This window comes from Carcharhinus amblyrhynchos, chromosome 10, assembly GCF_965287045.1.
Source record: "Carcharhinus amblyrhynchos chromosome 10, sCarAmb.v2.hapA, whole genome shotgun sequence".
NCBI lineage: Eukaryota > Metazoa > Chordata > Chondrichthyes > Carcharhiniformes > Carcharhinidae > Carcharhinus > Carcharhinus amblyrhynchos.
The window spans coordinates 95,238,396-95,245,829 of NC_137333.1; the positions used below are offsets into that span (position 1 = coordinate 95,238,396).

At 43.5% G+C, this 7,434-nt stretch overlaps 1 pseudogene; it reads right to left on the minus strand.

The window, feature by feature from the left end:
- Positions 1 to 7,057: 7,057 nt before the first annotated feature.
- Positions 7,058 to 7,176, minus strand: LOC145349562 (5S ribosomal RNA; annotated as a pseudogene).
- Positions 7,177 to 7,434: the final 258 nt, after the last annotated feature.

Sequence of the window (7,434 nt, forward strand, 5' to 3'; positions counted from 1 at the left end):
TGGGAGCACAGTAACAAAAATAGGCCATTCAGCCCCTCGAGCTCATTCCACAATTCAATTTTATCATGACTGATCAGTAATTTCGCTCTATTTACTTGTCTTGTGTAAAGATGCTCATTCGCGAGTTTAGGGAAAACACAACTTGGTTATTTTAGGTTAAAACGATAGATTCATGGCTGCAATCAGCTCCCGAGACAGCTCTGAACAGTGATTTTCCCCCTGAGTCCTGCTCCCCGATTGGTTTTCCAGGTCATGTGACTCTTACTCTGCCGCTTGATCCTTAAAGGGACAATCACCACATCCCTCCCCCTCTAAGTCCCTTCGTCCAAATACTCAATTTACACAGTTCCAGATAATTAAACATCTACCACATGAATTTAGTTGACTATAAATCAAAGGTGGGATTTTATGGCCTAGCTTGACCCGAAACCATAAAATCCCGCTTGAGGTCAATGGATCGCTCCATGGTCTTCCCCTTGCCTGCTCTGATTCCCATGGCGGGTGGGACAGTCAAATTCCAGTCCACGTCTTTCAGGGGTTTTCCGAATCTCTGTGGAGTGGCGTAACTCCTCTGACTGTGGTGCGTCCACAGGATCGCTGTCGGCTGAAACCACAATGCTTCTTCAAGCACAGGCAGCTCAGTTCTAGCTGTTTCCATGGAGACGTCAGTTTGCGTCTGCTACAGGACGGACAAGTATTTCAGCACTAAAACAGTCGGCAACATTTTCTAATGGCAATATACTTCCTATGGCAAAACTGGCTGTTGGAGCATCTCTCGTTTTCTCAAAAAGTGTGTGCTTTCTGTGTGTTTTTGGATGATACTTCCTTCTATTTCCACTTGTTAAGACAGAGGTCCAGTTTTACAGACAAAGCTTCCAGGGACTCAACTTGACCCAATTCCTCACATACACGGCATCATCCACGTTGAGGATGAACCAGACCATATACTGTGAGCACTCAATCCCCTAAGCTTTTATTACCTGCTAGCAAGGAGAACAGACACAGTGAATTTCACTCTGATGTTCCATTGATTCATACAGATAATTAACAGTTACAGTTAATTACAGCAAATGAGAAATCTGCAACTTTCTAATCCTTAATGTGCATCCATAGTCCACCAATCATAGCATAGCTTTTTGCCCTTTCTTACCCAATAGAAAACCGTCTCCTTCATTAGTGTAATACGTCAGCCTATCTTGTTTTGTTGGCATTTGTCATGGTAACTTGTCTTTGTTTCAACCCGTGGCCGGGAATGGAATGTTTATGAAGCTGACGCAAGGTTAGATTAGTCTCTTTCCTGAATGTGCAACCGTTGATCTCAATGAGGCTTTGTTTCTATATTTGCTGACAGATTTGCCTGCCTTTGTTGTTGTACCTTAATTTCCACACCAGCATCTGCAATTTTTAACTGCTTCTAACAATAGCTTCCCAGCAACCCCATGGGGCTTTATTTGAAGTGAGCGCCCTTAATCTCGCAGAACAAAGTGAATTAAGTATTTGGCCAGAGCTGGAATTACAGCCGAATTTCCACATTGGCGGACACGATTCTTGATTTACCTTCGATTGCTTTGGCTGCTCTCTCTCCTACCCAGCAAACTTGGAAGCTCGAAGCTCAGTCTCATTCTGAGATGACAGTTCATGAACAACTGTGCTGGTGGGACTCCTGTGGTGGAGTGGCCTGGTAGCCAAGAAGGAAGCATGAAATTCTGGTCTCCAGGGTTCCTCCTTTATGGCTTGACCTTGTCTTCCATGGGGTGGGATCCTTGTGCATCGATATGGTACCCCACATCCCAATCATTTGGTCAGCAGTTATCTACTGCTAATGGGTTGTATGTTTATGATGCCCACTTACATCACTATCATATCTAAACTATTGCTTCTTAATAAAATTAATAAACTATCTTAAAATCGCCAATTATTCTGAGTGATCTGTGCCTACCAAACCAGGATCTTACAATAATGCAAGGGAATGGTATGTATCAAAATCAGGATGGAATGTAACTGGAGGAGGAACCTTCCAATAGCTTTACTGATCTTGTCCTTCTCGGGAAGGTGGTATTGAGGCTGCGAGGTGCTGTGAAAATCAATTTAATGAGTTCCTACTTTCTGTAATTCTTAAAAATTCATTTGCATCACTGACTGGCCAGCATCTATTGCCCGTCCCGAGTTGTCCTTGAAACTGAGTGACTCTCTAAGACATTTCAGAGGGCAGTTGGGAACCACATTGCTGTGGCTCTGGAGTCACATGTAGACCAGACCAGGTAAGGATGGCAGATTTCCTTTCCTAAAGGACATTAATGAACTAGATGGGTTTTTCCCAACAATCAACAATGATCATCAGTAGATTCTTAATTCCAAATTTTTTTTATTGAATTCTAATTCCGTCCTGTGCTGTGGCGGGATTCGAACCTGGTTCGTCAGAACATTAGTTGAGTTCCTGGATTAATAGTGATAATACCACTAGGCCATCGCCTCCCCTTTAAATAGCATACGGCTGTTGGAGGTGGTGGAATGGGAAAATCTCACCAGAGGAAGTGAGGTTTATCTTTTGGGGTAGTGCTACTGCCCAAGTGGACTGCTTCACCCTGAATGGTGTCAAGCTTCACGAGTGTTGCTGGGGTTGCACCTATTTAGCTAAGCAGGCATATTCCTCCACACGCCTGACTTCAACCGAGAAAGGTCAGAGGTGACCCAGCTGTTGGAGAGAACCCCATCTAAAGGAGAACATGCCCCTGTCTACATCAACAAGGATAAAGTAGAGAGGGTGGAGAGCTTCAGGTTTTTAGGCATCCAGATCACCAACACCCTGTCCTGGTCCCCTCATGCCGACACTATCATTAAGAAAGCCTACCAACGCCTCTACTTTCTCAAAAGACAAAGGAAATTTGATATGTCAGCTATGATGCTCACCAACTTTTACAAATGCACCATAGAAAGCATTCTTTCTGGTTGTATCGCAACTTGGTATGGCTCCTGCTCTGCCCGAGACAACAAGGAACTTCAAAGGGTTGTGAATTTAGCCCAATCCATCATGCAAAACAGCCTCCCATCCATTGACTCTGTCTACATTCCCTGCTGCAAAGTGGCCAGCATAATTAAGGACCCCACACACCCTGAACATTCTCTCTTCCACCTTCTTCCTTTGGGAAAAAGATATAAAAGTCTGAGGTCAAGTACCAACCTTCTCAAGAACAGTTTTTTCCCTGCTGCTGACACAGTTTTGAATGGACTTGCCTTGCATTAAGTTGATCTTTCTTTACATCCTAGCTATGACTGTAACACTACATTCTGTACTCTCTCCTTTCCTTCTCTATGAATGGTATGCTTTGTATAGCGCGCAAGAAACAATGATTTTCACTGTATGCTAATACATGTGACAATAATAAATCAAATCAAACCAAATCAAATCTCTGCCCCGGTGTTGATATGACTGGCCTAAGCTAAATTTCTGGTCAACAGTAGTTCCCAAGGTATGAAGGGTGATGGTTGTAAATTAGGGGGAGAGTGCTGGATGTATAATATCATACTTTGTAAGATTTTGGCAGAGTTAAAGAATGAAATAATTCTTTACATCCAAGCTTTGAAAGCTGGAAGTGCAGGAAACAAAAGCTAAACAGAAAGGCAGAGGTGGATAGATTCTTGACAAGCAAGGGATGAAAGGTTATTGGGAGTAGACAGCCGGCTCCAATCAGATCAGGCGTGGGGCAGGATTTTTCAGCCCCGCCTTGGCATGTTGTCCAGCAGCCGATGCAGTTCGCCATTGGCGAGCTGCAGGATCATCCTGTCCCGCTGATGTCTAAGGCATTTTGTGCGGTTCGCCTATGCAACTTTGGGGCATCGCCTTGGACGGGACAGGGCTGGAAAATCCCTCCCATGATCTTATTGAACCGAGAGATAAGAAGGTGTTTCTTACCTTTAAAATATTACTCCAAATTGTTTCCTGCACCATTGTTTCAATGATTTAAACAGTTAGGACTCAGTTTGTAACATTCTCACCTCTGAATCACGGGCTCCACTTCAGAGGTTGAAATAAAAATCCGTGCTGACACTCCCAGTGCAGTATTGAGGGGAGTACTGCCCCATTAGAGTGCCCTCCTTCAGAGGAAAAGTTAGACCGAGGCCCCATCTGCCTTGTTGGGTATAAAAGATCCTGTTGCACTGTTACAAAGAAGAGCAGTAGAGTTATTGTCATCTCCTAGCTGATATGCATCCCTCAGCCAACGCCACAAAAGAACAGACTGGTCATTATCACAACCTTGTGGTCTGTGAGTGATCATTAAATGCATAATGGCTGCTGTGTTCCTGCCTTACAGCAGTGACCACATTTTATTCACTGGAAACTGTTCTGAAATATGCTGTGGTCATGAAAACTGCGCTCTAAATACGAGTCTTTCTTTTGTAAACATGCGTGGAGGAAAATGACCTAATAAATGCCCCCAGTGAGTCATCATTTGTACAGTTTTCCATTTAAAAGAAAACAATATTACCCTCAATGATGGTTTGCTATCTTTCTCAGAACAGAATGATTTGAACGGAATTTGTAGCCAAAGGAACAGAGAGATGAGCTTGCCATGATTGCTGTCATTGGGAGTAACTAATCAGGAAGTGACCAATAACCCACCTCCAACTGGGTTTACCTCACCCCAAAAATCAAACTGAGATAATGTTTTCCATTGAGAAGAATATATTTTGAACCGACAATCCTTATAAATCATTGCGATTGTCAATGAAATAAAATTACCGGAATCTGAAAATTAGACAGGTTCATAGAATCATAGAGTCCCTACAGCACAGAAGGAGGCCATTGCCATTCGGCCCATCGGCACTGGCCCTCCGATAGGCATCCAATCCATACCCTATCCCCATAACCCAACATATTTATCCTGCCAATCCCCCTAACCTACTCATCTTAGGGCACTAAGGGGCATTTTAGCCAAATCAACCAACTTTGTACATCTTTGGACCATCATTGATTATTGTTAAAAGCCCATCTGATTCATTAATGCCCTTTAGAGAAGGAAATCTGCTGTCGTTACTGGGCCTGGCCTACATGTGACTCCAGATCCACAGCACTGTGGCCAACTCTCCTCAGGCAACTAGGGATGGGCAATAACTGCTTGTCTTTCAGATCATTTGTGGCTTCTCACTGACTGGTGTCCAGATGTTCTGCATCTTGGATGATATGGTTGGCTCTTTGTCTTGATTGGTAGGTTTCTCTGGCACCAATTGTTCTGGAATATTTTGAGGCTGTGTGGTTCCTCCAGAGATGTTTCCTGCGTGCATGAAGGAGTGAAGGAGTGGGGGAGTTTCACCGTATGTGTGTATGGGGTGATCTACATGTCCATGGGGAGGCTCTGAGTTTTTTCAATCTAGAGATTGGGACGTCCTGTAAAATGAATTAATAAAATGCTGGAAGGATGTATCCACTTGTAGAGGAGACCAGGGGGAACAATTTAAGAATAAGAGGTCTACTTTGCAAGACGGCGATGAGGAGTTTTTGTTTTCTCTCAGAGGGTTGTTAATCTGTGGAATTTGGTTCCCCGGAAGGCTTTGGAAGCTGGGGCATTGAATTCATTCAAGGCAGAGCTGGCTAGATTTTTGGGAGACAAGGGGAGTCAAAGTTCATGGGGGGGGTCAGATGGCAAAGTTGTCGCCACAACCAGGTCAGCCATTATCTTACTGAGTACTATGCAGGTCCGAAGGGCTGAATGGCCTACCCCTGAATCTAAATCCAATGTTTCGGAAGGGTGTTCAGGGGTTTGAGATCAGACAGCTGAAGACACAGCCATCAAATTTGGTTGGCCACCAGTTTTGGTTATATAATAACCGGTCATAGATACTTCAGCACCTACTTCAATTCTGATTTGCGCATTTCTTATCTTTTCAACGTGAAGTGCTGTCATTTAGCTTTAAGACAGTCAATAGAGTGCAGCAGTAAAGTTTTGATGGCCAAAGTGCGAGGCAAGATATGGGAGTGGGACAGAAAAATAACACCAATAAAAAATATAATCTGTTTAGGGTGCATCGTATTAAAGTTATTCAAGACGGAGCTTAAGAACATTTGTGTTCAGTGGCCAAGGCCAGCAAGATATTTTGTCTGTTTCAGAGATCCAATAAGTTTTAATTTGATTAATAGCGATTCAGAAGTTCTTTGAAGAAAGATGAATATTTTACGTGCTAATTCCATGACCTGCCACACAATCAATTGGCTTGTCTTCAGCGAGTATGTCAATGTGGAGCTAACGTTGGATGTGTTCCTTGCAGTGGCCCAAGGCAGATGAAAAATGTAATTTCCCACTTGATTGAGTGTTGAGGATCAGTACAACCGCAAAGGTGAGAACATCACTGAGAGGATGGCCTTTTCCTGGACTATTAATTCATGAATTACTGTGATGTGCGCTTCTTAAGAACAAAATCTTCAAAGAATCCACTCTTACTTCAAAGAAAAGGCACTCTTCAAACCCAAAGACCCTCTTGGGGTCTTCGATCTTCTATTTCACAAGCCTTTGCAAGAAGTATGGGAATAAAAGCCATGAGTTTTACTGTTAACAATTACCATCAAAGACTATGCTACCAAAAACCTGCAGAACAAAACACAAGAAACTTAGATCCTTGGGGTAACTTCAGCGGAAAACTAGAAAGCTTATATCCAACTCCAATATTACACCCCCCTCCCTTGGAAAATTCTGTGGTGTATCAGACTGACATCTAATACTAAAGAAATACCATAGAATTCCTGCAGTGCAGAAGGAGGCCATTCAGCCCATCAAGTCTGCACCAACAACAATCCCACCCAGGCCCTATCCCTGTAACCCCACATATTTACCCTGCTAATCCCTCTAACCTACACACCCCAGGACAGTAAGGGACAATTTAGCATGGCCAATGCACCTAACCAGACTGTGGGAGGAAAGCAGAGCACCCGGAGGAAACCCACGCAGATACGGGGAGATTGTGCAAACCCCACACAGACAGTGACCCAAGCCGGGAATTAAACCCAGGTCCCTGGAGCCGTGAGGCAGCAGTGCTAATCACTGTACCACCATGCCACCACTAAAGACTTCTGCATCTGGTATTCCCAGGCAGTCTCCCCTTCAGGTACTAGCCAGGCCTGGGTCTACTTAACTTTCGAGATCAGATGAGATCAGGTGTTTTCAGACTAGTATGGCCATCATAACAAAAACAGAAAGTTCTGGAAAATCTAAGCTGGTTCGACAGCATCTGTGGAGAGAGAGTAGAGCTAACGTTTTGAGTCTGGAAAACCTTCGTCAGAGCTCTGACCTAATGCTGTCAGTTTCCCACTGGTCAGCTTGAATTAAACTCCTTTCCATCCCTTAACAAATATAAATTTGGTCAATGCACTACATTTGCATTTTTACATCACTGTATCTTTATTTATTAGTGTCACAAGTAGACTTAAATGCAATGAAGTTA